The 7,784-nt window shown below is 40.9% G+C and overlaps 1 protein-coding gene across 1 annotated transcript in view; it reads left to right on the plus strand.

The window, feature by feature from the left end:
* The first annotated feature begins 115 nt into the window (after positions 1–115).
* NEK1 (NIMA related kinase 1) overlaps positions 116–7,784 on the plus strand; it is a 214,313-nt gene continuing 206,644 nt past the window's right edge. The window contains exon 1 of the mRNA XM_045286060.1: positions 116–578. The gene's annotated coding sequence lies outside the window, so the exon portion shown is untranslated. The remainder of the gene's footprint in view (positions 579–7,784) is intronic.

Below are 7,784 nucleotides of genomic sequence, written 5' to 3' on the forward strand. Positions count from 1 at the left end.
CGCCGCCTCCGTGCGTACACGTCACACGTCGGCGCCCGTGACTTCCCAGTGACCGCTCCGCCTCCCTCTCCACTCGCGGTTGTGGGGCGCTGGGTTGTGGAGTCTGTAGCGTGGAGCCCCAGGCTGTTTCTCCGTGTCGTCCTCACAGCAAGGACTGTAGTGCCGGCATTGCGAGGCTGGAGGACGCCGCAATCAGGTAGCCTCCTGGGCTCAAATGCCGCCCTCTGTCCTCCCGAAGCCGCTAGCCGCGTAAAGTTAACGGAGTGGCAAGCCCCGCCGCCGCCCTTCGTTTCCAAGGGGCGCAGAAGCCAGTGTGTTTGTTTCGTGGGAGGTAGTGTGGATTTGCCCCAAAGGGCGTTGCCCAACGCAGCGCGAAGTCAAGTCTGAGGGGTCCATCGGAGGCTGGCGGCAGGTGTGGGAGTCTCCCGGTCGCCCCTTTCTGATTGAGTTGGGAGCAGCTGCTGGATAGACAGACTTGCGGAATGGTGCCTCTGCCTTATTAAGTCCTATTGGAAGACTGCCACACCTAGACTAATGTTTATCGATCATCATTCCCACGCAAGTCCTGTGTCATTGAGGTGAGTTGCACTTGAGGAAAGCAATAGCATGCAAAAGAGTAAAATCTTCCTGAAAACGAGAAGACTGCTTTGACAGAGGTTGCACGCTTACCTATTTGCGTGGGAAATACCGTCATCTCATTCCAGCCCCAATTCTCTGAGGAATAGAGCAGTCTGTATCCGAAGGAATCATTTGACTTTATTTTAAAAGTTGTGCTGATAATGGAATGAAAATGATCATAATAATTTTGGATCGTGCATCATTTCAATTGCTTAAACAGTTGTCTCTGCTCTTAAATTAGTTATTTCTGATCTTAATTGTGGGGTTGGGGGGCGGAGAGGTGAGGTAGCAACTGATAACTCTGAAATACTAGATGACAATTTCCATTATTTGACACAATTTCTGTACATAAGGCATTTAAGTTATGCTTTCAGAATTCTTCATGACTAATTTTCTTACCTCTTTTAATAGATAGGCCAGGTCACTATGAGAATTGAATCACTGCAGTAGGTTTAGGTTTCTTTTTAAATTTAATGTCTGCCCCCAAGAAGCAGACTTTAAAAAAAAATCGTCTTGGTAAGTAACATTATAAATGTTTGTGAAGGATTAAAAGCAAAATTCAGTACTAACTAATGACAACCTTTTCTTATCAGGCAGCAGTGTTGTCAATTGTCAAGTTAATGGAGGGAAGCCAAATACATAGAGAAATAACCTTTTGTTTCTAGTGTTGATTTGTATGGTGGTAGAGAGATCTCACTTAAAATTGCCCATTTTCCTAGGTGAAAAGTACGGAACCTGCGTTGTAGGAAAAATCCGTACAGTAAGACTTAGCATTTGGGGTTTAATAAAGATACGGACCGTGGCTAAGGAGTTCTTTTGAGGTCAGAGTAATATAAGAATACATTGACATTGAACTCCAGGTAAAATTTACTCCATCTCATCTGTTTTTTAACCTAACCAGGGAACATGGCACCCTTTTATGAATATACTTTTAATTTACATGTTGGTGGTTTCCACCAAAACCCAAACCAAACTCCCTGCCATCAAGTCGATGCTGACACATAGCGACGCCATAGGGCAAGGGCGAACCGCCCCTGGGAGAGTCTGACTGTCACTCTACTGGCGGGGGAAGCCTTGTTTTCCTCCCACAGGCGCTGGTGGGTTTGAAGTGCTGACTTTGCAGTTAGCAGTTCAATGCGTCCCTGGTTTCCTTCCATAAAAGCTTTTCGTTGTTGTCTGAATGAATATACAGAAAGGAGAAGCAAAATGAGTAGTTTGAAAAAATTCTAGTAATCTCTTTCACTTTCTTCATTTCCAAGTCATGAGAAAGAATCCAGCAACTTTCCTCACTGAAAAGATAAATTCATGTCTACCACAATTTAGAATGCTATTTATAGTTTGCAACTGTATTAATTGGTTTTAACAATCTCATAAGGACATCTTGAACCTTTTGATCTTATCTTTTTTTTTATTTTTTAGGCCAATCTCCCATCAAATATCTGAAACAGCTGATTAGGACTTTATCCTTTCAACAACTGTTTCAGATTTGTGGGGATACAACTTTTGAATACTCCAAAGTTTTTCATTATGTCAAACGTTGCTTGCTTAAAACTTTGCTTGGTCTTAAAGAAATCGTTTTTTAAATAAATCATTTTATTGAGGACTCTTACAACTCTTAGAACAATCCATACATCAGTTGTATCAAGCACATTTGTACTTATGTTGCTATCATACTTTCCAAAACATTTCTTTCTACTTGAGCTCTTGGTATCAGCTCTCTTTTTCCCTCTCTCCCCCACCCTCCCGCCATCGTAAACCCTTGATAATTTGTAAATTATTTTTATTTTCATATTTTATACCGTTTGCTGTCTCCCGTCACCCACATTTCTGTTGTTTGTCTGCCTGGGGGGGTGTTATATGTTGATCATTGCGATCGATCCCCCCTTTCTCTCTCATCTCCACCACCCTCTTTCCCTCACCATCATGGTATTGCTACTTTCATTATTGGTCCTGAGGGGTTTATCGGTCTTGGATTCCATGTGTCCATAGTTCTTATCCATCAGTGTACATGCTCTGGTCTAGCCAGATTTGTGAGATAGAACTGGGGTCATGATAGGGGTGGGGGGGGAAGCATTATAGAACTAGAGGAATGTTTATGTTTTGTCAGTGCTATACTGTACCTTGGCTGGTTCGTCCCTTCCTTGTGATCCTTCTTTGAGGGGATGTCTTTGGGTCTCCATTCCGACCCCCCTTGTTCACATTGAAATGATTGTTTTGGGGTCTTCCCATGGCTGATTCCTGATCCCATCGACACCTTGTGATCACATGGGTTGGTGTACTTTTTCCATGTGTAAGGTGACCAGATTTTAACATTGGTAAAGCGGGACAAAAGCGGGACACCATTGATAAAACTCATATCCTGGCGAAATAGCCACATGGCAGCCCAAAACCGTATACCCTAGCTTGTCGTGCATTCTTTCCAAAAATTGGGACTTTTTAAAAGCGCTGTGGGACACAGGAAAATTGTTAAAAATTGGGATGTCTGGTCACCTTATCCATGTGGGCTTTGTTGCTTCCCTGCTAGATGGCCATTTAACCTCAAGCCTTCACTCCCCAGACCCTAAATCTTGTAATAGTCTGGCACCATCACCTTTTTACCACATTAGCTTATGCACCCATTTTGTCTTCAATGATCCCTGTTGGAAAGGTGAACATCACAGAATGCCAGCTTATTAGAACAAAGTGTTCCTGCATTGAGGAAGGACTTGTGTAGAGGCCCAATGTCCATCTGCTACCTTCATACTTAACCTATAAATATATGTACATAGACCTGAGTTAGTTAATTGTGCCAACCTGGCTGATAAACACATGTGGGGCTAATTGAAAGGCGGAGGGATAAATGGGTGGTGAGCCTCGCCTTTCTAGTTCTCGGGTCTCTTGCTTTGTGATGGTCGCACCAGGGTGCAGCTGCCTTAGCAGTTCCCTGCTTCAGCTTGCAAGATTGACTTCCTACAAGACATCCCCAAGGAGAAGCCACATGGACCTATCCCGATGCAGCCCTAGGTGCTGGAGCAGCCGTGTGGAGACCCCTGCTAGTGCTGAGATGCTTATTCGCTTACTGACTCAGCTTTCCTCCTGCAGTTGGCATCATTGCCTCTGTTTTGTGAGGTGGAGGACTTTGTGGACTGGTGTTGGGTTAATGGGTTAATGTTGGACTTGTGGGCTTGGGCAGCATTGGGTTGGGATGTTTTCGTGATGCACACTTTCTTTACATAAAACTCTCTTATACATGAGTTGCTGTGGATTTGTTTCTCTAAAGTACCTAGACTAATACAGACCTATATCCCTACATGTCTATGTTTATACCTCTATAAATGTCTTTTGCCTCTTAGTTCTTTCCTTTATTTCCTTTTACTTTTCTCCTGTCCCACTATCATGTTTGACCATCATTTGACTCTCTGTACTTCCTCTTGGCTACATTGCGCTTAATCGAACCCCAGGCATTCTATGGCCTCCTTGCCATTGATTTTAGATCTCTTGTTGTTCCCTTGGCTCTAGGTTTTTTGATCCCCTTCTGTTCCCCTCCCACCCCCAACTTCTCTCTTAAAGAAATTCTTAGTGAAAGCTCTCAACCAATTCTTTTATTTTAGCCTGAATAGTTTTCTAGCATTCATCGGCACCTGGTAATTCTGGTTATATAGTTATTTTGCTTGATTTAGGAAACAGCTTTTTCTAGTCTTCAAATCAGTTGCTGCTTGTTTGACTACAATTTTTATTTTTTTAAGAGCATAGTTGACGTAATTGAAAAGTAGAGTGATAACATATAGAAAAGCCTTGAAAGTGAAGTTTAGGGACTTGGAAATGGGGAACTCTGAAAGGATTTTAACCAGAAGAATTGAGTTAGCTAGGATCCTCTCTACTTCTTTCTATCAGTATTTATTAATATTGTTGATATTTAATTTGTTTTCAGAACCATTCTTATGATTCAGAGGGTATAAAAGATAGAAAAAATGTTTCTCATATCTACTCAGTGCCTTTCTCTGAAAACAGTCTATTATTATTCTATATTGTGTATCCCTCCAGAGATTTTATTTACATATGTAAGGAATTGCGTATATCTGTAAGTGTATCAAAACAGGCTTTTATGAGGATGAATCAAAAGATAATGCTACAAAATCACTGCACCCTTTTAAACAAAAATATCAAAATGTGAAACTTCTGTTTCTTAAAGTTGTATGTCTGTTTTTTACATAAGCTTTGAACCCAGTTATCTTGTTTTCACCCTGAATGTGATTCCCATTTTCAGCGATTCCTGGCGCTTCTGATTACTGAGTTTTGTGATGGATGGTGACTTTTTAACCCCAATTGCTGACTTAGCTTACAACTTTTTCTAATCTTGTAAATCAGTTGCTGCTTGTTATTGTGTTTGCCAGCTACTAAATTTTATTGCTGTTGCTCCTCTTTAAAGTGATGTTAGATTTGGAGAGGGAGTGAAGTTAAATATATGTGTTTGATCTGCTATTTATAACTAAGTTGTAGTTTACTTTTTGAAGTATTAAAGAACTAAGATAAAGAAAGTCATTGCTTCTTTTGACTGTTCGGATGGAAAGAGGTTGGCCATACCTTTGTCATTCTTACTTTCTGTGGCTGATAGTACAATTCTAAATGATGTTGAAGATTTTTTATTTTCTGAACAGCTTACTTATTTTCTTCTCCTTGAGGCATCGACTGTTGAAGTTGGTGGCATTTTTAAGCTATTTTTCTTCTTGTTAGGTACAGCTGGGTCTGCTCTGACTCATAACAACCCTAGGTATAACAGAATGAAGCACCACCCAGCCCGGCACCATCCGTACAGTCGTTCTTATGCTTAAAAGAGAGCATTGTTGGAGCCACTGTGCCAGTCCATCTTGTCTTGGGGCTTCCTCTTTTTTGCTGACCGTCTATTTTCCCACCTATGATGTCCTTTTCCAGGGACTAGTCTCTCCTGATAACATGTGCAAAGTACATGAGAGGAATTGCCATTTGTAGATTTTAAGGGCTATTCTGCTATATTTCTCTTCAGGCAGATTTGTTTGTTCTTCTGGAAGTCACAGCACATTCAATATCCTTAGTCAACACCATAATTCAAATGCACAAATTCTTCTGTTGACTAGCATAATTATTGTCCAACCTGCATACGAGGTGATTGAAAATGCCATGGCTCGAGTCCACCTGAGTCTTCAAAGTGACACACTTGCTCTTCAGTACTTTAAAGAGGTCTTTTGCAGTAGATTTGCTCAATGTATACTCCATTTGATTTCTTGACTGCTTTGATGAGCATAACTATGATTCAAGCAAGATGAAATCCTCGATAAGTTCAATTATTTCTCCATTTATCATGTTGTTATCTATTGGCCCTGTTCAGTTATTTTACTCTTATCATTTCGTCCACTTACTTTTAGTGATGTATAGTATTACATTGCATGTATGTGCCACGGTTTCTTTATCCATTCTTCTGCTGTTGGGTTGCTTCCATCTTCTTGCTGTTGTGAACAGTGCTGCACTGGACATGGATGTGCTTATGTCTGAGTTATGGCTCCTATTTTTTTTAGGATAAATAACACAGCAGAGGGATTTCTGGATTTCACAGAATTTCTATTCCCAGTTGTTTAAGGTGGTGCCATTTTGTTTCTACAGTGGTTGTGTGTATTTACATATAATGTATATATTATAGACCTTAAGGACATGTCTACTGTTTGAGTGAAAATTGAACTATGGGGGTGAATTCATTTCCAGACCTGAAGGATGATTAAGAGTTATAGTTTTGGGGAATATCACCAGTTTATTTGACCAGGACGCCTTATTTTTTTATATGATTTTGAGCTTTGTTTCACATTTTTCTACTGCTCTATCCAGGACCGTCTAATATGATCCTTTTTAAAGTGGTCAGAAATGATAGCTGGGGCACCATCTATTATTTCTTTTGGTTTTAAGGCCATGAAGACTGTGTTAAACTGGGTCAATTAGAGAAAGAAATCCAGAGACACTTATATATGTGTCGGAAAGAGCTTTATATCAAAGAGTAATTTTATATTAAGAAAACATCCCCACCCAGTTCAGATCAAATCCAAAAGTCTGATAGTATCTCCATAAGTCCAACACTAGTCCATAAATTCCTCTTCAGACTCACATAGCCACTCGCAATGATGCCAAATGCAGGAAGATCACAGGCTGGTGGAATGAAAGTCTTGTGGATCTAGTGGCAGTGGATGCATTTCCAGGGCTCGGGCTGCCATAAGCAGGGCTTCATGTGGCTTGTCAACAGGAAGGTAAAGCAGAAAGTGCAGCCACCTCTAGGGAGGAAGGGTGGAAGAAAGGAAATTCCCAGAATCTTCATGAGAAGGCCACGCACACAAGGAGGCATCAGGCTGTGACCTGATTGACAGGCTAGACTCCACCCCTTCCCTCTGAATGTCCTCAAGTTGACACAAGATTATGTAACTACCAAGAGGCTGAGGTTCATATGGTTCACTAGCCCATTGGAATAATTGTAGCATGTATCGTCATCTTTTTTTGAAATGTTTCAAATGAACTTGTATGTCATTAGACTCCACGTCCACTTCTGTTTTACTTTTCTTCCTTTTTTTAGCCACTCAGACCAATATTTAGATCTGAGGGGTAAGGAATCTGGAGATTTTCTTTTTTATTTCCATGAAGAAGTTTTTATTTATTTAAAATTATTTATTTCTTTTGGTGTTAAACCCTATATTTTTGGTCGCCCCTCCATTCTTTCTCTCTGTTCCCATCGGAATTTCAGCTATTTAAACTATTCTGTGCTCCTGATGTGGATAGATCAATAGTTGAAGCTTAGATGCTCACTCACCCTAGTTCCTATTGACAGAATGGCAGTGAGTTTTTTGGTTTTTGAGTTGTGATATAGGGATAAGGGAGCATTGGTGCCATAATGGTTACACATTGGGCTGTTTAGCTGTAAGATCTGCAGTTCAAAACCACCAATCTATGTGCTGTAAAGATTTACAGTATAGGAAACCCGTAGAGGAAGTTCTACTTTGCCCTGTAGGGTCACTGTGAGTCAGAATTGAGTCAATTGCAGTGAGTATATAGGGTTAGGCATAGAGACTTTAAGAATGCTGTACTGGGGGAGGGTGGAGTAGAGAACCAAAGACCATCTGTATACAATTGAACATCCCCTCAGAGAAGGGTCACAAGGAAGAGACGAGCCAGTC

This window comes from Echinops telfairi, unplaced genomic scaffold (genome assembly GCF_000313985.2).
Source record: "Echinops telfairi isolate 266 unplaced genomic scaffold, ASM31398v2 ScPeMD7_5;HRSCAF=22, whole genome shotgun sequence".
Lineage (NCBI taxonomy): Eukaryota > Metazoa > Chordata > Mammalia > Afrosoricida > Tenrecidae > Echinops > Echinops telfairi.